The 23,581-nt window shown below is 38.4% G+C and overlaps 1 protein-coding gene across 2 annotated transcripts in view; it reads left to right on the top strand.

The window, feature by feature from the left end:
* The window catches only part of LRFN2 (leucine rich repeat and fibronectin type III domain containing 2), a 228,541-nt gene that overhangs the window by 63,886 nt on the left and 141,074 nt on the right, over window positions 1-23,581 (top strand). Inside the window, exons 3-4 of one of the 2 annotated variants that reach the window (XM_040553079.1) lie at window positions 4,068-4,161; window positions 4,677-4,878. The exons of the other annotated variant lie outside the window; for it this stretch is intronic. The gene's annotated coding sequence lies outside the window, so the exon portion shown is untranslated. The remainder of the gene's footprint in view (window positions 1-4,067; window positions 4,162-4,676; window positions 4,879-23,581) is intronic. 2 annotated transcript variants of the gene reach the window in all.

Raw genomic sequence — 23,581 nt, 5'->3', positions numbered from 1 at the left:
AGTAACTGGCATATTTTAAAGAAGTTCATCTTCATATTTCATATATGACATTGGTCTATACTGTTTGTAACAGTACGTGACAAAAAGGGGCTTCTGTGCTGCCTGTCTCACCAATAATCTCAAGAACCCATTTTATTCTACTGCACTGTGAATCAATGTCTGCTCTTTGTTGGATCTCTGAGTTTAGAAATTTGAGAATAGGATTTCCCCATGATAAGATGCAGGAAACAGAAAGAAAACATATTCAGTTTGTCTGTTGGCTGGAGCTGCTTTTAAAAGCAGAGGGATGTGTGGGTGGAGGATGTGAAAAGGATATTTTGTACTGGCATATATGTGTGTAAACAGCCATTCAGTGATTTGTAAAGAGCTGAACTGAACAACACCCAAGAAATATATAGTTTGTCCCCAAATCTATAATGTTTGAAAGCTGGCAGGTTCAGCTCCCAATAACAGTTTTCATCAGTAGGGCCACAGACCAAATTTTTTTTTTTAATCTGTCCTTCAATCATTGTAATTGATTGGCAACTGTTGATTAAACAGTCATGTGGACCAGTGTTGACTACTTCAGTTTGGAAGGTGGGGGGGGGGGGGCAGGAAGTGGAAATTTCTGGAGTCTGTATGTACATGCTGCATTGTACTCTCAATGGCCAAAGGCTTTAACGTATTGTCTGCCAGACTTGGACAGGAGAATGATGTTTGTAGTCATTAAAGTTGTCCTGGAGGTTGTAAAAGCATCTCAATTCCTTTTTGTCTTAATCCTAATTTAAGTTTTCCTTGGGTTCAGGTACTGTGCCTGGCACTGTATGTTAAAGGAGAGCATGACCTCAGAGGTTCTGTGTCAAGCTGTTTCTTCTGGGTAGCTTCCAGTGTAAGTTAGTCATCTGTAGTCAAGGTCTCTCACGTGCTTTCTAGATCTAAGACAGGAACAGGGCACTGAACCTTGACAGTTCTTTCCAGAGGTGAGTGTTGTAGGCTAGTAAGATGATGAACACCTAGACAGAGCCAGATTTCTTCTGTAGCTCTTTGGGTGGTGATGGGATAGCCCTGGAGGTGGAAATGAGAGCAGATGTAGCCAAAGCAACTATGTTGGCTGACTGTGAAATAAGGAGGCATTAGAGAGAGGGGAGGCCTTAACGAAGGAGTGGAGTGGAAGTAATTTCTTCCTTCCTTGGAGAATGACCAAGAAAGAAAAAGGTTGAATTCACTGAGAAGATCCTTACTTGGGAGAGAAGAAATATTTATCTGGGATGGTTAGTGGAGAAAATAAGCCAGAGGGTGAACCCCAGAGAACTCTGACTTTTGCCTAAAGGGCATCAAGGGGAGTCAAAGAACACACTTTGAGAACCCATCACACCACAGCCTCATGAAAGACTCTTTTGGGATACTTTTTGCTAGGATTGTTTCATTTTTCCTTTGGGAATGAACACTGTCAAAATTGTAGTTGGTGAAAGATTTTTGGAAGATTTTTGGAGTGTATTGTTGGAGTTCATTGATTTCTGCCATTGCAAGCAATAATTTTCTTTCAAATCAGACTCTGAAACACTAGTCTCAGAGTCTATTATTAATTCCTGATGTCATTAAGAAATGTCTTCTCTGTCTGTGATGTACTGACATCTATTTTGTAAGGCACTGACATGACTGGAGCTTCGATTAGATTTTCTAGCCAAAATGCCTGGCCCAGGACTCCCAGGACCTAGGATTAAAGTTAGCTTCCCAAATTCATATTTTAGTCATCCAGAAAATTATGTATTTTTTTCAGCATTCTTACTGTCAAGTGCAGAAGTTACCTGCTTCTTAACTCTTTTAAACAGGTCACGTATTTTAGTGCCCAATAAGGTTACCTACTATTGTAACCGTTAGCCTTCCTCCCAGGAAAAGCGCTTCAGCCTTGTTCCCTATAAAGTCAAGAAAAATGGGATATGCTGCAAAATAGACAAGTAATTGCTCTGTCTGTAGTCCTTCCTCCTCTGTTTTACCATGATGTGGCTCCCTTACGTGCGACATCTGCAATCTTCACCTTAGTGTACAGGGAGTCACCCAGGGATACAGCAGGCAGAGAGCAAGGAAGCAAGACTGGTTACAGTAAGGGATATGAAGTTTGCAGCACAATCTTTTTCATGAACCCCTCCAAAAAAAAAGTATGTTTTGTTCTATGAAGTCTTTCTTAAGAATATCTTCAGAGTTTTCAATAGAGTCTTCTTTGACTTTCTAGAAGACAATTTTGATACCTATACATTAGCTAAGTGATCTGGTTCTCCTAGCTGCACTGGATATCATCTTGAAATATATTTGTTGTTTCCAGAAGGAGTAAGAAGTAAGTGAGGACAGTAACCAGGGTAGACTAGTCTATAAAGACAAACTTCTCACTGTTCAGACTGAAATACTACAGCTCTTTCTGAATTTATATCCGTTTTTTTCTTTTTCTCTTTCTTTTTTCCTTTTTCTTTCTTTTTCTCTTTCTCTTTTTCTTTTTCTTTTTCTTTTCTTTTTCTTTTTCTTTTTCTTTTTTTTTTTTTTTTTTTTTTTCTTTTTTTTTTTTCTTTTTCTTTTTTCTTTTCTTTTCTTTTTCTTTTTCTTTTTCTTTCTTTTTCTTTTTTTCTTTCTTTTTTTTTTCTTTTCTTCTTTTTCTTTTTCTTTTTCTTTTCTTTTTTCTTTTTCTTTTTCTTTTTTTTCTTTTTTTTTTTTTTTCTTTTTCTTTTTCTTTTTCTTTTTCTTTTTCTTTTTCTTTTTCTTTTTCTTTTTCTTTTTCTTTTTCTTTTTCTTTTCTTTTCCCTTTTCTCTTTTCTCTTTTTTCTTTTTTCTTTTTTCTTTTTTCTTCACACTGAGATATTTACAAAGCATCAGATTTTACTCTTTAGATGAGGGGTATTCAAAGAGGGGTGTACTTTATGCCAACTACAAAGGACCTCAGAATCATGCCTTACATGTTCATTCTGGATGTGCAGAGGCAGACTGTCCCCTGCTCATGCTTCAGTGCATTAACTGATCTTTAAAGAAGAGCGATTAAGGAGAAGCTTTGCCCATTAACAGGTTAGCTCTGTCTGTCTAGCTCTGGCTGCATGAGTTTGTCCAGGTTTCTCGGAGGTGTATGTTACCGATCACTGTCCAGAAGCAGGTCACTGAACTAGATGGACCAAAGGTGTGAACCAGGTTCACAATTTCCAGGTAAATTTCCTGCAAAGTTGTACTTCTTTCTTGGTTTTTGATTCCTTCCAAAGGCTTTACGAATTGGTGTGTTTATTGGTGTATTAATACTGGTGTGTGGTAATTTGAATGAGTCTTTTTTTTTTTTTTTCTTTGCCTACTCTTGTTTAGCCAGTGCTGATCTTTTCCCTGACTGTCTAGGAGCCTCTTCAGCTAAGGGAGGCAGAGGAAAATGTATGTGTCTTTTATCTCAATTCTGGTTTTATTTAGACCTTCCAGTATCATTCAGTACAAAGGGAAATCTACTCCTCAACACAAGCATAAGGAATAATAGTATTTAACACAGAAAAAAATTGTACATGCTCTTCTATGTCATTTAAGTTACTAAAATATAGCAAGGGATAATTCTTCTAATACTGAATAGGATGAATGGAACTGATAGGGTTACTTTATTTGTCTACCTCTCCCCATACAGATACAGCTATATACGATTCCCTATATAATACACTTTTGGCATCAGCACCACCTGAGAGCTCTTTGCAGCTGCAGCCTGTGCATTTCACAGTAAAATTCTCTCCTCTTCTCTTTTCCACCAGCTTCCCCCGCCCCCAGAGACTGACACGCTTTCCACTGACAAATGTTGAGTGTAGCTCCTGAGGATTTAGCATGTCAGGCAGTGTCTACACAGCTTAGGTTTCTATTATTACGCAATGGCTTAGGAGGCAGTACTTTGCCACATAATTACAGAGCCGATCTGTATTAGAACCGGGAGTTTGGATGCCTCTTTCCCAGCCAACTATTTGTCTCCCACCCACTCAAGCCTCCTCCCTGATACTCCTGTTTAATACCTTCTTTTGGTACCCTTCTTTCTTCTGCTTCCTGATTTTCTTCCCTTTCCTACACCATATATTTGGTTATTTCAGAAGTGAGGGATCTGACAGAGTTGTGCCTGCCCAGATTCGTATACAGCACTAATACAGCACTAAGCACTTGCTGTATGTTGCATCGTCAGAAGGGGTAAGAAGAAATTCCTGAAGCTGCCTGCTAGTTCTTTCCTGTTTCTCTCTCTCTCTTTCTTTTTTTTTTTTTTTTTTTTTTTTTTTTTTTTTTGGTGTGTGCACATTGCTTGTCTTACAAGCCGTGCAGGCTCTGCCATCTAGAGCACTTTGTGAGATCACTCCAGTTTGCTGTTTTTCCTTTTTTCCATCTCTGCGTGAGTGTGTGTGTGTTTCTCCCCGTCTCTCCTCTCCCCCTCACCGTAAAACTCGACCCCCTCCCCAACACACACGCACATACACAAGCTGGGCTTGCTAGTATGAGCTTGAAGACTTGCAGTACCAAAATGCATGTGTTACCTTGGGATGCACTAAGATCAGGATGCTTGAAAAGCCTGCAGGCTGCTTAGTCCTCCAGGACTGGGTTTTTTAAACGAAACAGGAAAAGAACAAGTTATTCACTTTTATTTTTTTCCTCTTTCTTTCTTTTTCATTTCCTTTTTTTTTTTTTTTGTGCTTTGGATATTACTGAATAAGGAGTCTCAGGGATTCACACACTTGGACTTTACTTGGCTGCATCTGCCAAACAATCTAGTCTGCATTTTGGTTAGCTGGAGACCAACCAGGATTTTTCTGATTATATCTTCTTCTGAAAAAAGGATGCATGACATAGAAAGAAGGTCTAAGTGCCTGTCTGAGACTATTTTACCAAACCTGGGATAAATGTTATTTCTCAAAGGTAAGTGTTATTTTCTTCTTATGTGTTTATATAAATTACGTAGCTATAATACAAACTATATATAGATACACACACGGAACATTTATATATAGTTAACTCCCTGATTGCAAGAAAATATTTTGCTATACATTTTAAAAGCATTGGAAAAATGCATAACTTTAACTTGCTGTTAATGTTAGCCTCGATAAGAATGTTCCTGCAGAGACATGAATCTCAGTTCAGCTTCTGCTTCTGTCTTGACATGAAAGGGCAGTTCAAAAAGAATATTTTTTTAAGTGCCAATAGGGATTTTTTTTCACGACAGTGTTGAAACAATGATGGAAAGACCTTTGAAAGAAAGGATAATAATTTGTTTTCTAATACAGGAAAACCTGAGAGATAGGAGAAAGCTGCAAAAGTTATTTCAGCTTTCTGTTGGAATTTATATAGCTGGTAAAGCTAAACAAGAACTTTGCTGGACAGGTCAACTCCGCTGTATATAAAAACATACAGTAAAAGAGTGGGGACCTTGTCAAATGTCATCTGAAGAAATGGAAGGCACAGAGAAAGCTAGGGAAGGGAAGGGAGTGAGGGGGATGGAGGGGCAGCAGGCAGCCACTTCTGTGCTCACTGTCACAGAGGTTGGTGTTTTTGGTAAGGTGATGACACTGATGATGGACATCCAAAATTGGCAAGGTGGACATGCGGATGATGGAGTACACAAACAGGTATATGCTATGTCATGTCTGTCTGACGTCATCAGACATATAGGCTCTCTGCACTGAGAATTTGGGTGGGGGGAAGCATTTAAATGGCACCACAGGACAAGAAGTAGCAAAATTGAAACTGAGTCTCTCCCTGCCTTGCGTGGACACATGCACACCTTGGCGTTACAGAACAAGTGCAGGACTGAATAAAAGAGTAGAAATAAGTGATTAAGTCAACAAGTGCCAGTATGATGGATTAGTTAACTGGAAATGTGTAGTGGTCAGTTATGGTAATGTATGCAAGGAAGGGATCGTAAACTGAGTAACTCTTTCCTACCCAAAGGAGACAAATAGCATTGATTTAAAGCAAGATTATTTTGTTGTATATATATATATATATATATATATATATTTGCCAGGGCTTATCTAGTGTTTTGTTGTTGTTGTTGTTTGTTTGTTGTTTGTTTTTTAGTTTAGTTTTACGGCAGTATCGTGGCAATATTTAGAGTGGGGTTTATTTTACCTATTCCATCTTTGGGAATAATACGGCAGAATAACTCTTCTGATGAGAAGAAAGGCTTTGAAAGGCAAACAGTAAACATTACCTAAGTTTAATAAAGTCACAAATTATTAAATTGACACCTCTTAACTTTATTATAAAATGCTCACTGGATAAACCCAGCAGATGCCACACAATTGTCACTGGTATTTTCTGTTCCTCAGGAAGGAGGAAATACTGTCTTGCAGGGCATCATTTTTCTATTGAACCCTGCCTTGGACATCCTCTGTACACGGAGGATGTGCTTAAGCAAATTCAAGCCTGTGGTGAGAGGGAAGAGAGACAGCTAATTACTTTTACTCTTGCTGTATTTCAGGCTGGTTAGGGTTTCATTGTTCACAGCTTGCCCTGGGTTGGTGTTTAGTTTGCATTGCCTACAGATTGCCACTTGAGCACAACAGAGTGCTTTCGGTGTGGTGTGCACTGTTCATCGCTGCCTTGTCACAGCAATGCAAAGCAAAGCTCCAGACCTTCCCTGAAATTGCTGCTAATTTTCAGGGAGGGAGGGGATGCAATCAAAAATAAACAACAATGTGACAAAACAAAGAGAACTCATTATGTTCAACCAAGCTTTTTTTTTTTTTTTTTTTTCCTTTAGGAATGAATCACAGCAAAGACCTCTACCATCTCTCTCTCTGAGTCTCAGAGGCAGTGTCTGTCCCCTCCTCTCCCCAGCACAGCTGTACTATCTTTTGGGCTAATCTGTGCCTGACATCCCCCGATGTCTGGTTGTGCTGGGCACTGGCAGAGACAAGCAGGCAGCCCTGGGTGCACTGTGCAGAGAGAGAAACGTGACCTGTGCCCAACAGGCACCATTTGTTGCTGCCCCCCTCTGCCCCACGCCACTCCTTACAGCATTAGTACTCCTTGTTTAAATTTACATTTGGAACATGATTGCTGATTTTTCCCAATGGGAACGCCAAATGGCACACATAGCCTTGCCCCGCAGCCTCTGCCTGCCTGCTGCACAGCTGGACCCCAGCTGACAGCTCCCTGCCAGTCCCTGTCAACGTGCTACCGTTCCCTCTCTTTGCAGGGGACTCTCCGGCCACTAACTGAACCTTGAAATGCAATCGTGTTAGATTCATCTGATTGTTTCATTGTGTTTTTTTTTTTTTTTAATTATTATTATTTTTCTCCCTGTGGGGGAAAAACAAAGAAACAAACAAACAAAAAAAACAAAACAGGAGGCTGTTTCAAAATTATCAAAGTTTAACTGGTAGTAGGCAAAGGTGGGAATATACTTCAGGTGACTTAAATTTAATTTGACTCCCTGGGGAGGGGTTGCAGCCTGACAACCCTCAAAGCTGTGTTTGCTTTCCACCCGTATGGAGGGAAAGGAGGAGGTGGTGGCAGTGTCTGCTTACCACCACACCCAGGCAAATACTGATCTTTGAATTGCTGAAACATTGCAGCCTTGATCATCTGTAGGAGCAACAGGGTAGTTTGTTCCAAGTTTGCACTCGGTCTTCCTTCTGGCCTGAGCATTCAGCCATGCTTGCTTTGGGTTCATTGTGGTATACTGTCATATGTTTATTTTTATGGAGAGAGTGACTGTCCTCTAGGTGCTGGACTGAAAAACAGTAATGCTGTCTGTGAAAGGTGTAAATAAGCCATCCATGGTTCCTTCCAGCTAGTCCTGATTGCCATGAAATCCATTACCCAACACCAAATGGGCCATTACTGTTTCCCTTCTATTTCCTTCTATTTACCTTAACCAATTATCCACTTGGTTATCCATGTCTCCAAATACTGTGACTAAGGATCTCATGAAAATGCTGGGATTTACTCTAGCAGTGTCCAGCTGTGCACATGCTAAATAGCTTCCAGCCATCAGTGGAACTTGTGACAACAGATGGGGTAGTGTCCAGGTGTGATGCACCCAGTGTGATACAGCACCTCAGCAAAGGGTCTGCTGCTAGTTTACTACCCAGCCCACCTCCACCCAGGGTGTACAGGAGGGAGGGGAACTGGTAAGCGGTACTTCTGCTTCTAGGAACTCAAATTACCTTCTCTGTGGGAGGCTGCCAGAATTTCACAAGAAATTAACAGATGTAAACATATCATTAAAAGGCGCACAGTGATGCTTCATGGAAAACTGGGAAAAGGGCATGTAATTTATAAGTTTTTCTGGTTCCCTAGGAGCAGCAATTGTCTCCACACTTTGGAATATTTGCATGACAGTGTTTCCGATTTTTCTTTCTTCCTGTTGTTTTCTCTGTCCTGCCCATGATCTAGGTCTCTGATGATACCCTCATCTTCATGCAATAACATTTGTGAAAAAAGAGGATGCCAGCTTCAGAATATGAAGTGAGCAGTAGCAGCAGCAAGTGAAATTCTCAGAAGTCAGAAAATATATTTTAATTAAAAAATGCTGATTTGAAAACTTGGGGGAAAAGGAAGAGATTTGGAAAATGGTCAGGCTTATGAATTCCCTGGTTGACAAAAAAAAAAAAAAAAAAAAAAAAACTGTAGGGAGAAAATTGTCAGAACACCCCATCTTACTTTTTTATGGTAGATAAATTGAATAATTTCTTTCCAGTTTGTGCATTTTGTATCAAAACAGAAAACAATTCATACAAAACTTGATCTTAAAAGAGGCTGTGTTCAAACCCCATTTTGCTAAATTACAAATAAATCTGTCAGTCAAACTGGAACTAAATATTCCTAGTTTATCAAAAGGCTTGCATACCATTTTTTTTTTTTTTTTTTTCTTTCTTTCCTCAGTTTGGGCTAAGGCAATTGTTAGTACTTTCATTCCGATTCATGGGTCCAGACAACTTTTGCCTACCAACCCCTACCTGGAAGTCAATTTACTCACTCAAGTGGGCTCGTGCCAGGAGTGTCTTGTCAATGTTTGCTCTGGGGTATCAAGGCCTCTGTGTATCTGCTCTTGAAACCAGTCCTCCAGATACAGAAAATTTATGTGCTGAGAGATTATGCTATCTAAATAAGAGTAGTCATGAAAGGATGGCTGCAGTGATAGTACATGCAGTACAAGGGAGTGTTTAGGATGTTTCTGCTAATTGCTCCTCAGGACGGAGCTGGTTTCTAATTCTCCGGCAGGTGTTCTGCTATCAACATGGTGTGATGAAAAGAGGTGAGATAAGGAGAGGGCCCTGGAATAGCAGTAAATCCAAGGCCCTGGACCCTGGTTGGTCAGAAGGTGAGAGGCAAAGCTGGTGCATCCCAGCGCATACCAACATAGGTGCTGAGCTGCACAGAAAGCTGGATTAAGGATGAAATCAATGGAAAGCACATGATGGTTGAAAACACCTTGTCTACTTTAATAGTACTAAAGTTGCACTGAAAATCCCTGGAAAACACATGTAGGGCACTGGTGCAGAAAGTTATCGGTATGACTCTTTTTCCCTGAAGCTAGAGAAGGCAGGTCAGGGCTGAGCAAAAGTCTCTGTGCAGGTCTGAGACAAATTGTCACAACAGTCTAGTTAAGACTGTAGAGTTCAAGTTGACTTTGCTGGGAGAAAAACAGATTTTGAGAGACCTCAATATGGTCAAGCCCACTGGACTACAGGGATCAGACACATATTATGTTGGAAGTAATACATATACTGGAGAGAAAGTAAAAAAATTTCCTTTTCTGCCTTTAGAGTTGCATTTTGCTTTGACAGCCCCAAGAGCAAGGGAGCTCAGAATGGCACCAGGTGCAAACTGTCCCTAGCCATTCTCTAGTCATGTCTAAGCTTGTCAGAAAAGCTTCGGTCTACATTCCAGTCAGAATGAGTAATCCTTCTTTTGTTGCTGTCTAAAGATAAAAATTAAAATGGGAAAGGAAAAGAGGATGTCTTAAACTTGTCTCATCCTCTGCTGCACTGGAAGGACGAGTGGGCTGTGATATCAGTGAAAGGGCAGCACCTGTACATGCGCTAGAAAGGAAAAACTGACTGTACCAGAATTTATATTGGATCCTTCTGTTAACAGCCTTAAAAAATGTATTTGCCCTTTCAGTACAGAATGAAAACAATGAGCAGTCAAATGGCAAAAGGAAGTCAAGAGAAAAAAAAAAAGCCTGTCATGGCTTGCTCAGCAGTCTCTGGTTTGAAAGCAGCCAACAATAAGAGTCTGTCTCCTCAGAAATAAAAACCAAAACCTTCCCAGTCATTTCTGTAGTCATTTGATCTCCTTCCTTTTATGAATATTCCTGTTCCTAGGTAAATACATGTGATACTTAGAAAAAACTGCATGGTGTATGTGAAACAAATGTACTGAGCTAAAAAATGAAAAGAAGCCAAAGAGTATTGTTAGAACATAAGTTATCTGGACTGACACCATTTTGTTGGTTTCTTAAACTGATGGCTAGTTGGCACTTTGTATCAGTTACCTCCAGTGTAAGTGAATGTTATTACTGTTACTGGCAGATATTTACTGTATATTGGTTTTTAAATAAGGGTACAGCATTGATTCCTTGCTCTCCAAACTATTGACTGCACTTTCTCTCTGTCATGAGGTCAGGTAACTTATCTCTGGAAATGTTTGGTAGAAAAATGTGTTTAAGTCCCAGAAACTTTTATGAAAGGGAGAGGACCATGGGTTTTCACAGGCTATAATATCTTGCAGATAGCTCTGAAAAATCTCAATTTGTTTGAGAAACACCACTGTGAGATACAGAAGTATTTTCTAATCCCATTTTACACAAATATGTAGCAGACCAAGCCATGAGCACTTCAGTTCACATACACGTTGCAATGACAGTGTGACCTCTCCTTGTCACCATAGTCACATTGTTTGTTTTCAGCTACCCAAATGCATTTTGAATGATATCTTCTCAGGGTGAGGGAGAAGGTTACTGAGGAGCTTCACAATTACATAATGACCCAGGAGTCTCACAGAAGGTGAATTTTCACTTGTCCATGGTCTCCTGGCACCATACCCTGTTGCTTCTCCAGACAGTGGGAGAAAATGAAGTTTCAGGTGTCTCAGTAAAAGACATATTCCCCTACAGATCTAGGGGTGAGTATCAGTAGTTTTATGTGAACTGGACAGAACTGGCTTTACTGTCAGATGGTCAGAGCAGAGGAGGTAAGGAGCAGCCCAATGGATATTCCTGAAAGGGAAAGCACTGTGGGCAAAGAGGGTCATGTCTGAAGAAAGACTGGAGAAAATTTGGTAGGGTGAAGGGGAAGAGGGAAAGAAGAATCAGCAGTGATACAGCCAAGGAGATGTCTCTGTCACTTCAGATATTTGTATGACCCTTCTCGCTGCCGAGTCAGAGTGCCTGATTAAGGTAAAGAAGGGCTTATGACATGTCTCTTTAGTCACACTGTGCATAGATGATCCCTTCTTGAGCCACTGTGGGGTGCTTTATTTGTCACATCTAACCTGTTTTAGTCTTTTGATGAACATGGAAAATTTACTCGAGCCTTTGTGCATTCATTTCCATTTTCTCCATTTTCCTTTCATCTCCCTGAATCAGTGATTGGAAAGAGAATGTTATTTTTTATTTTTATTTTTTTTATTTTTCCCTTGCATCAAATACAAAGAATTTCTTCTCACTGAGCAGATGAATCACTCGTTAATAGTTATAACCCCTCCCCTCACCTCTTCATAGAACATAGCAACAAGCTTTCAAATTAATGTGCTCTAAAATGTAACAGGCCTATCTTCATAGGGTTTTTTTTCCAGAGTGCAACTGATGGACTGAGACCCATCTCTTCTCTGCTGGGCATCAAATGGCTGCAGTTCGTGACCACCTTAATGTTTTGTTTTCCTCTTTCACAGTTTTCACCAGCTTAATTCTGTGAACCACATAACAAAGGTCTGTGTCAACCCTGTGGACTTGTGGGTCAGAAAACTTTCCTGTGTTTAAGATTGTGCCATGAAAAGGAAGAAATTCATTCTCCTGCAAGAAGGCTGATGTAGCATGTGGTGAATTTCTGTGCACTGGTCACTTCTACCTTACATTAGTGTCCTACCACAGAATGGAAAAATCAAAGTTACCCGACATCTTATCTCAACTATAGGATTTACATTTAAAAAATAAATAATGCCCTCAGGCCAAGGAACAGCTACTGCAGTTCTTTCCAGCACGGCTCATTGATCTGGTCTCTTATTTGACACATCTTGCTACTTCTGTGTTGCTGTAGTTAGTGTTAAATCACAGGCAGATCAAGCAGTGACCTAACTGAAACTGAGACGTAGTAGGGATAGATGTTACACAGATGGGACATCATATATGGTCCTCACACCATCATCTTGCCAGACACTGGAGAAAAAAATGAGAGTTAGAGAATTAGATTTTTGTTAGGCTGTGCTGTCTCTATTACCTCCAGAGCTTTATACTCAGTTTATGTTAGTCTAATTGTGTTGCTTTTAAGGAATTGCTTTCAATTTTATTTTTATTTTTCCCCAATAGTATATGTTGTTTTATCATGGAACTGTGATGAGCATACTGTATATATTTAAAGTGCAGTTCTTCCTCAAAAGTCTTTCTGACTATGGAACTCAATAATATTTTGGGAAAAACTAAATGAAAAGCCTCCCAAGTTTATTGTGTGATGTAGCTGCACTCACATGCTCTCACAATCATTCTCTCTTTTCCTCTCGTACTAACAAGTATATAGAGGACAAAAATGAATACTGCAGCCAGCTGTTTTTGAATATGTCTTGTCTTGTTGGCTTTGGTAAAAGGCAAATGGTAGCTTGAGACTTCAGTTCTGCAGTAAATCAGGTCTGTCTTCATAAGCCCTTTTCTTCAGTCAAGGTATTTTGAGATGGTAGGCCAGTGTCTGTTCACTCCCAAAGCTGATTATTCCATGTTCACAGCATCTTTAGTTACAGGTGGCAAAGACATTTAAGAATAAAAGAACAGTTTGGGACCTCTGTTTCTCTTTCATCCATTCCTGACTGAATTTGTGAAGCTTTTCTGATATTTAAACAAAACATATCTGAGAGCTATTTGGGAAGAATTAATATGGGATCTTAGATTGTCATCCACTTTGCTTCAAAACAATATTTCATGTAGCTATAAATTATTTAATACCATATATTAGGGTCCTTCTATTTTTCATTCTTTTTTTTTTCCTTTTGTTTTGTTGTTATTTTGTTTATTTCTATAATCTTTTCAGGAACGAGATAAAACCATTTACCTTGCCAACACATAGTTCCTTTATGATAATTTTGCAGTAGAGTAACAGATATTGCTGAATCCCTATGGGGCATCAAGTGATACAATCATGCTAATCTCAGATAAAGGAAGGACGTTTGAGCTTGCCTCTAGGCATTTGAAAATTGATACTTAGGAGGAAGATGGCTGTCTGTACTTTTGTTGACATGCTAGGCTTTGGCTGACATTAAGTGATATTGGTCACTTGAATTATAGTGATTCCCATTAATTTTACTGATATTTGTATGACTAATGAGATATTCAAATGTTCATGTTTTTGAGTGTTTTAATCATTCAAAGAAGCAGCAGCAACTGTACCATATATGATTTGGATTACCAGTAATCTGAAAACAATATGAACAATGATTAAGCAAACCATGAATATTAGTAAGCTGGAAAATAACACGGCTGGAATACAGGGCAATTGTTTGCCAAATATGCCTGAAACAATTGGTGTAAAATAAAAAATAAAGTAAGGATTAAATCATAATGAATTTTCTTGAAAGCAATAATTCTAACAGTCATTAAAAATTAATTAAACTAGAATGTAGACTGTAAGTGCATTTTAATACTGATACCCATTAAATCCTGGAATCTCAAAAGGAAAAGGAATGGCAGTACTAGTCCCTATGGCATATATATTTATAAATATATCTTCACTTATTTTTGGACAAAACCAGACTAAATAGTTAGGTGGGGAGGAAACACTTTTATAATGAAGTTTTTGTCCTTAGTGTCAAAGTAGGTTTGCAAGAAACAGTTTATGCAGGACTTAGTAAAACTTATCAAAACACAAATTTCATTGCAAAGAATATAAGAGGACAACCTTCAAGATTACAATTTGAATAATTTTAGGAACATTTCCCCTTTTTATATATTAGAAGTTAAGCCAATTCTGAAATGGAAATGATAATATCAAATGAAATGCTCTGATAATTCACGATTATATTTCCACTTCAGAATCAATAAATATTTTTGGAAAGGCTAAATGAGTCCAACTGAAACAAAGTATTTTCTTCCTGTTTGAATAAAACATTGCAAATCAGCTCTGAAAGAAAGAAAAAAATCCTTGCTATACCTTTTAATTCTTTTTTTTTTTTTTTTTCCAAATCATTATCTATACGTCTATGAACACACATTGTGTATGTATGTTCATATACTAGCCATATACTATGGCTAGATCCATTCTTGGTCATAAGCACAAACTTTGCTTTTCACTTTTGCAATGGAAGACAATAATAATGTATGTCATACACCTGTCTTAAGACTAAGTGTACTGATGTTTATTATGTTCTTATAAAGGACAGGCAGATAAAGTATATGACTGGGATTCCCCAAGTCTATTTTGTTAAAAGAGAGACACAGCTTAATGGAAACTGATGAAGAATTTCCAATCAGCTTTTTCAGTAGTGGATAGTTTTGTGTCTGAAAAAAAAAATGGCTACATGTTCCTATTTTATTTTATTTTATTTTATTTTATTTTATTTTATTTTATTTCATTTCATTTCATTTCATTTCATTTCATTTTATTATTTTATATTTTCATCTTGAATGTTTGTGTATTTTATCCACAAACAAACAAAAAAACCTGAACTTTTAAATTGTGAAAATCTTTAACATGCCATTCTGTCCTGCTTTTACAGAAAACAAGCTTTTACGTTTTTTAGAAAACATAAACTCTCCTTTCTAAATTGTAATGAAGTTAGTCTAATTTAAATAAGTGAAACTTGTCTCTCAGTTTCTAACAAAGTTTGACTCCCTTAACATTTTTAGGACCACTGGTAGGCATACGAATGGTACCATTTCTTTTTGTAGAATTTCTCTTCCTTCCTTTCTCATTTCATGTTTTCTTGCCTTGGTAGGTCTCTACCTGGGCAGCCCTGTGGCTGGTTATACATAAAGGGAGCAGATAGTTCAACTACTTCACCAAGTAAAATAGGCTATAAAAATACTGAATTTGCTTTAAGGTTCACAGAGCTGTTAATATGAAGGTAAAATGGCAGTGAACACATGGTACTGTAGTGGGAGATTTGGGCTGTGGCAAAGCAGGCCACTACAGTTGATCATCTCTGGAGACAATTAACCGCTGCATTCTAGCTATACTGCAGGGTGCTTGGGGGGATGACTGATCAGCAAGGAATTGAAAAGGATTGGCACAAGACTTCACTGCCAATGCTTTTGTAAGCTGAAAGATAAGCCAGCTAAATAAGCGAGAGAAAAAAAGTTTCCAGTAGAGTAGAGCAGCCTCATGCAGCAGTTCAGTGCTGTGTGTGCTAGAAAGGCCTTTGGCTGGTGAACGGTTCATGTTATTTTATGATTTAACATGAAATTTATAACGATTCCACTTTTAAATGTGTTAGCGATTATGCTTAATAGGGGGCTCATCTCTCAGACATGGGAAAGGGGAATAAAGAGCTCCTGATGATTTAAGTCAAAATCTTCCTAAAGTGCAGAGCTTTGGGGGACTGTATGCTGACACTGCAGTATAATCTCAGTATGCTTTTACTGCATCTTCGATTAAGGACTCTGAGAAATATGAATAAATTGATCGTTGGCACTTTCCATGTGCATTGGGTTACTGTTACTATTTTTTAAGAGAAAAAAAAAAGCATAGATTTTGTATTAAACTAGTCTATGATCACATGTAATATCTACAGCAGAGCTGTTGATCAGGTTGCCCATTAGACAGGCTTCCTGTGCTGTGAGGCTTATACAATGGTGAGGTAGTGCCAAAGTGGTGAAATGGAAACCAGGTCCAAACCCAGAACTGTGCAGTTACAGTAGTGTCAGCTACTGGTAAGCCCACTGGAGAGCTTCATTTAGGCTTTTCATTTCAGTGAGACTATTACAAAAACAATATTTAAATAGCAAACATCAGCTGAAGTATAAGGCACCAAACCCTTTTGTACAATTGCTTATATGCTTTAGCATAGTTGAAAAAGATAGTTTTCATTATCTTCCTGTTTATTGTTGCTGGATTTGTTTAATAGTTATTTGAGAGGGAAATGGATATACTGGAATCTGGAATTATCCAAAGAATGTAGTAGTAGTTATACTTAGCTACCTATCTTGGGATACTAAAAATCTTCCAAGTATATATCCAGTCAAACCCAAAGTTCTTCATATATTTTCTGCTTCTTACTGTGAATTGTCAGACTGAATTACTGTCAGACCTAAGAAATACATAATAGAAGAAATTCTACTGATATCAGTATTTTACTCCAATGATGGAATAAAATCATATAACGTATGCAACATTTGTGTATTTATTATGCCTCACCTAAGATTTATCTGGCCACTTAATTTTTGGGGCTTCTTATTTCAGCTGAAGTTCTAGAGGGTGTAATTTATATCAGCTCATAGCTGACTTATTCCTTCAGATTTTAGATGAAGAGCCCAAGGATTTCACATCTCTCTGTACTTGCTGTGCAGGTAAACATAACCTCAGGCTCTGGTAGTGGAAATGGTCAACCTAGCAAAATCAGAAAGCTCAGCTGGCCTCAAATCACTAGCACAGTTATTCATTGAGAAGAACACAAACTGCTCATAGACGGCTCATATAAGAGAAGAAATATATATATATATTAAATTTCATCCTCTACAAGATTTTTAATTACTTGTGTAAACCCAGAAAAAAGTTTCTTATCTCCTTTGATTGCAGTTTTTTCTTATTTTTTTGTATAGGACTGCCTTTAAGTCTGCACTGACAAACAACAAATAGAAAAATGCCAGCAAACCCAAGAAGGTTCTGCAGTGCAACTGTCAGTCAGTATTTCACATTTGGCATCATTTGGCTGAATCGAAACTTTTCCATCATTCTGTAGACTACTATCTGGTCTTAACTTGTCTTAACCTCAGTTACCCAAAACATGCTCATAGACCTCCATGTCTGTTAGTTGAACTGATACTTCCTTTAATTACTCAAGCACACTGTCTTCCTTAACATCCAGTCGGGAATGCATGAAGATGCACTTCCTGTTAAAAACTGTTACTGTTAAGGTCTCACTCTCACTCCCCTCATCATGCAGTCAGCAGCAGCATGTTAATGTGTTTCTTCTTGATGGGAAGGCTGTTAATGTGTGGTTACAGCAGCAGTGAAATGTGACAATAAATCAAAGACAATCATCGTGATTAGCACATGTAGTCCACAAGAGAAGTAAGAAAATAGTAGTCATTAAATATAGATAGTTTACTCCCTGTGATGTCAATAAGCTGGTGATTTATGAATGTCTGAGATCTTTCAGGTGATGATTCATTCATGATTTCATTTACTTTTCTGTATAACTGAACTAGAATGGTAAAAGGAACAGGTTTTGACTAATGTCACAAACATATGATTTGCTGATATATCTTCCTGTACTCCCCCAGCTCAGGAAATAAACCTCAAGGGTGTGCAGTCAATATACCACTACTGGACATCCCTGGAAAATGTTGTGTGATCTTTTCTGGCTGGTACAAAGTAGTACTGCTTTGTTGGTGCAGCAGATGGTGGTCCAGTGACAGTAAATCAGCTAAATCAGTAAACCCAGTGCAATATCCTGTTTGTCCACAGCAGCCCTTATCAATGATGTTACACTGTTCTGGTTCTGGAAAAGGAACTGGAAAAACTTCAGAGAGGGGCAGCCAGGGTGTGTGTATGGAGCAGTTTTTGCACAAGGAATGATTGAATAGCCTTTTTACTCCACAGCCAGGAAGGGATTTACTCTAACTTGAAAAGATAAAGATAACTAAAGAGTATGAATTATACTTTTGTTCCTTGTCTCTTCTAATACAAGCCTTAGAGGACAACAGGTGAAACTGGCAAGTGACAGGTCCAGAACAAATAAACATCTCAAGTTGGAATTGTGAAAAGCTCGAAACCTTTTCCTCTAGAATGCAGAGATGCTAAATGTTTTCATTGATTTATAGATCAACTGGAGAAGTAAATGAAAGAAAGGCCTTTTTTTTTTTTTTTTTTTTTTTTTTTTTTTTTTTTAATGTGCAAAGACAGTATCTGCAGCTAACAATGTTAGCTAGACCACAAGCAGCTAAGAGGCAGAGAAAGAGAGTATTCTGGGAAATTATCATTGTACTCTTGCTGTGCTTTTAAGTTTTTTGTTTTCCGTTATTGACTACCAGTACAGACAAGATCCTAGGCTGGATATAGCTCTGGAATGACATATTTCAGACATCAGATTTGACTCCGGATACTCTGATTTCTGTGGTCCCCATGGCACAGCCTCTTGCAGTGCTTGGTTGAGCCCACAGCTGTACGTACTCTGTCTATGTTTCAGCAGGGTGCAAAGAGGTGTTAATTACTTGTTGCTTGCAAGTGTGGGCAGAAACAGTGATCTTCTATCTGGATATTGAGACAGAGCTTCAATGCAGAATTCACTGAATTATTAGCACCACTGATTTGGTAGCAACGCTGATATAATCACAGTCTCTGGCTGGAGTAATTGAGACACCTTTTACAAGGTGCTTCACACCTTGTTAAGTGAAAATTGTTCTATCTCCATTTTGGGCTTCTTGACTGTTTCAGTGGTTGGTTGTTTAGGTAGGAATGCCAGGAGGTTTGTTGTGGAGCTCTGGTAACTGGAGTAGGTACTCTTTTACCTACTTCTTGGAAAGAAAAGGTTGAGTTTTGTTATAGGTCTCTTTAAGATGAAGAGAGAAGAAAAAACATTTTGCCTTTTCCCTTGAAGAACTGTTGACCTGACAGGCTAGCAGTGATAACATGAATATATAGATGAAGGGGGGCCTTAGCGTGGCCAGAACGGAGGTCTACTGGAAGGCTACGATTCCTGATAGCTGAGCTCCCACATACAGGGCTCTATCCCTGTAACAGATTAGGATATAATAGTATGGCAGGGCAAAATCCTTCAGGTAGACAACTGATCTATTGACAGATATTTTAGCAATATCCTGTGCTGTTTCAATATGTGATATTTATTGTGCATTTATTCTCTGACTGACCTAAATTTTATATGGGCTGAGTAATTCACTGGCACCTGCCTTGTATCTCCAGAGAGGTTTTCTCTGAACATCCCAGATCTTCCTAAAATCTTGGTCTAGTGTTTCATGTAAGATGCTCATGGTTGATCCTTCTTGGGATAGACTTCTTGGACAGTAAAGAATAAGGGAAGGATCCAAACCAAGCTAAAAAAGACTGATAAAAAGGCTACTGTTTTCAGGAGCTGGAGTTTGCTCGTTTCTTGAGGCTGAAACATCTTGTTTTGTTAAACTCCTTTAGTTACGAGCTGTAAATAGACTTCTCAAGATTCAGTACATAAGAATATCAGAAGACTAGCAAGTGTATATAGAAAGTAATGGAAGCACTGTATTAAGCATGGTAGAAGTAATATACTGAAATGTCTTTATTTCAAATAATTCCATTGAACACTTATGTCCTTAGGCTAAGATTTAAACAGTTTTTGGGTGTTGTTGAGCTACTCTGAAAGCCTAAGGAAATTCTAAGTTATTTTATGAAGTAGCTGGGCCCCAGAAAGGGATTCTTTCATCGAAGTTCTCCAGCCTCTTCTGTGGGCTTTGAATAATGGTGAAATAAAGGAAGTTGAGTCAAAAGACTGTGTACTTGTACAGACATTGACCATTGGATTTTCACCTGGAATATGAGAGTGACTGATTGTACTGCCCCTTTTCCTGGGATCACCACATTCATTTCTAACACATTGCACTCCCTCTCCTCTCCTCTCCTCTCCTCTCCTCTCCTCTCCTCTCCTCTCCTCTCCTCTCCTCTCCTCTCCTCTCCTCTCTCCTCTCCTCTCCTCTCCTCTCCTCTCCTCTCCTCTCCTCTCCTCTCCTCTCCTCTCCTCTCCTCTCCTCTCCTCTCCTCTCTTCTCCTCTCCTCTTTCTCTTTCTCTTTCTCTTTCTATTATTACGATTTTCTTAATGATCAGAAACTTTAGAGTTATACAGCGTGGCAGGGTAAATCCATACAAGTTCCAAAAGAGAAAATTTTCACTGATTCTTTTTCTAATGTGGCTATTTACGGAATTGTTAACATGTCCAAAGAAACATGAAGGCTCAGATCTGTATTTAGAAATTGTTCTATAGAATTATCAGATCTGATTTTATTTTATTTTTTTTTCCCTCTTGTGTTTGTCTGCTCAATTTTTCAAGAGCTAGCTTTAGGCTGAACATACAGAAAAGATTTCCTGACAGCAAGATTCATTAGGCTGTGAAGTAGTCTCCCAAGGGAGCTGATGGAAACTTTGTCACTTGGGATTTTAAAAGTAGCTAGGAAAAAAAATGTTTTTAAAATGTACCATGTAACACATTTTTTCCTTTGTAGAAAGAGAGAGTGGAACTGGCTTGATAAGGCTATCTTTTTATATCTAGTTTCTATAGATATTTGCACAGAAACACGAGCATTGCTAATTAACTGCTCATCTGTTTCATGTGCTTATGGCTTACCAGCTATAGTCAAATCCCATCTGTCACTTGAGGACAATTAAGTGGGCTGAGAAGCATTATTTTATGACTGCACCTGGCCATGAGGAGGTATTCCAGATGGACAGCATGGGAAGCAGGAGACACCTAGGAGAGAAAGGGGGAGGACTGTCTCTTCAATAATTGCAAGTTGTTGTAAATCCATTCATGTAAGAAGCCAAAAATTTGTTCTGGGGTTGAGCTAGTGGAAGGACATGAACTTCATATGTATTGTTTCTGTGTCAGTACAAGAGCTGTGCAATTTGCATCAAACTAAGGTGTTTTTTGTTTGTTTGTTTGTTTGTTGTCTATAGATTTGTATCAAGTTTGTCACTAGAAACAAGCAAAGAGATTTGGAAACTGCAACAGCTGACTGAAAGAAAACAAATGGTATGAAGGAGGTTAGAGAGGACGAAGAGAGAATTTGTGTCCGTATTATCAAATGAGGCCCAAAGCATCAGTTGGTACAGGAATTAGTGGCACTACAGCATATGTATATGATACTATGTTTTGAGTCTTTTTGGGTCCTAGTCCTGGGGCCACATCTGCATTATAAAATAATCAGGCTCACTTGTCTGTGTTGCTTTCTTAGCTCTTGTTTTGTTGCTTTATCATTCAGGGAGTTCTTGCTGTGTGCTGCCTATGGCTTAAATGCAAAGGCTTTTTCATTTTAGTCAGAAAATATGTGATGAATAATTAAATTTTTCCTGAAATACAGTGTTTTCTCAAAACTCTTCAAGCGGTGTCAGTGGCTCTTTAGAGGCCATTTCCAAGGCTTACAGCAGTATCCTCTGGTAATGAGGTAATGATATTGCCTCAGTTACGTGCTGCACGGGAAGATGAAGACTTAAACTGCCATTCAGCTTTAGCTTTTTTTTTTTTTTTTTTATTTAATTACTGCTGTAATTTTAAAAGTATCTGCCCTCCCTTTCTGTTTAAGAAAAATCATCCCATCCTATTTGTTAAGATGATGCCATCCATGGCCAAGAACTTTTCCTTGCAAAGACAGCTTCCTTCAGAGGAATGATGGTATTGGCCTTGTTTTGTGACACCCGGATCCAGGTAGTTGAATTCATCTGAATTCTACTTTTTGGCTGTTATGCAACATATCCGTACAGTATTCATGACTTGCAAGAAAAGCCGCCAACCTTTGTGTTGATACTTCCCAGAGAAATTTGTATATATACAAACCTATAAGTATATGCATATATATGTGTATGTGGAAGAGCAACTTGATTACCAGTATACCAAGAAAAGGACTGCAACTTGTCCTCAAGACAGAGATCTCAGACACTTTGTTCTGACATGGCTACAAATTGCTGTGGGCTCTGGGATGCAGCCTCCCTGGTGCTAAGGCAAGGAGCATCTGTACAGCTCAGTGGTGTATGTAGCCTACTCCCCCTGTATCTGTGAGGAAAAAGATGTGTCTGTTTTCTCTGTTCCTCCTTGCACAGTCTCACATAGGGAAAAGTTTCAAACAAATCCCCCTCTACTTTGTAGATGCAGGAGCAGGGGTGTTATAAGATGCTTGTGAGAAACAGTAGGAAATACTAAGTCTTGTTAACCCAAAGCAATCAAAAATCTTCAGTCAAACCTCTGAACATCAAACGAGTTAAGTTTACATAGAGTAATCTTCCTTTTGCAGAGATGTATATTTTTAGGTTCCTTTCTGTTCCAATCTCTGGACTATTGTGGGTCATGTTTAAAAATATTCTTCCTTTATTGCTGAGATATGATGGAAATCTTAACTAAGGGGGAGTGGGGAAAAGAAGAAAAAGAGTGAGTCTTCCCTAACCGTTATGACTTCAGGAACCGGCAACTTAAAAAAAAAATAAATAAAATAAAAATCCTATTTTGAATCTCACAGCAAAAGCAGAAGTTAGCAGCCTGAATCTTTACTATCAACGTTCCCTATACAGCTGTACTATGGCTATTTTAGAAACTGACTTGTCTAACCCTGCTGACCAAAGCAAGAAAGACAAAATAAAAGCCAGCAACATAGAAGCTGGAGAAATATTTTTATTTTTTTTTTCAGTGCTTTCATTCTTCCCTATGAGACAGGATTGCTTTAAGAAATAAATGAGAAGATTCTAGACAGGCTTATTTAATTTGGGCTGTTCTCCTTTTAAAAGACTTGACTAAACAAATTATCAACCAGAAAAGTCATTCAAAATTCAAACATAGATGTTTACATCTGCTCCTTTTAACTAATACATTGCTTCTGTTTCAGAATTAGTATGAATACCAGTTCTTGGATTTTTGTGAAGGTTCAAAGCCTGTAAAAGCTCCAGAGAGTCCCTGTTAAAATGCTTAGTTGTTTAAGTCTTATCATATATATCCTCGTAAGTTGCTGATACCTCATGAAGAATTTGGAAACCAGACATTTCTATGGCCACAAAGTAAACTTTTTTCTTCCCATCTTCCTCCCAAATTTGAATCAAGCTGTGAGGTCTTTCATAACCCAGAAGGAGAGATGATGAGTCATACATATTAAATATATATATATATATATTAAAAATTCTGGTCTCCCTCTAACAGATTCTATGAAGACATAAATCACCCTTTGATGCCTCTATCTGGCATAAGTATAATCAACAGCCTGACATACAGTAATAACAGGGAAGAATATTCAGGCACATTTTGGCAAACTAGACACCCAGTTTCAAATGACTGTGATTATGTTTTTCTTCCTCCTTCCTTTTCTCACCAACGTGACAGCAAGCACATTTCCTTCAAAAAACACATTTTGAGCCTGTCAGAGATAACCATTTAAGGTCATTTTTTTCAAATGTGCTCAGCATACTGAGTGCAGATGAGGTGCTAAGCTCTTTCATTTTTTCTGTCTGTCTGTCCTACAATAAGTCTTCTGAGTACAGAAGAACTTTGAAAATTCATCTTCTGTGT

Source organism: Cygnus olor, chromosome 3, assembly GCF_009769625.2.
Source record: "Cygnus olor isolate bCygOlo1 chromosome 3, bCygOlo1.pri.v2, whole genome shotgun sequence".
Taxonomy (NCBI): Eukaryota; Metazoa; Chordata; class Aves; order Anseriformes; family Anatidae; genus Cygnus; species Cygnus olor.
The sequence above is the reverse complement of the archived record's forward strand: the minus strand, read 5'-3'. Positions and strand labels throughout refer to the sequence as shown.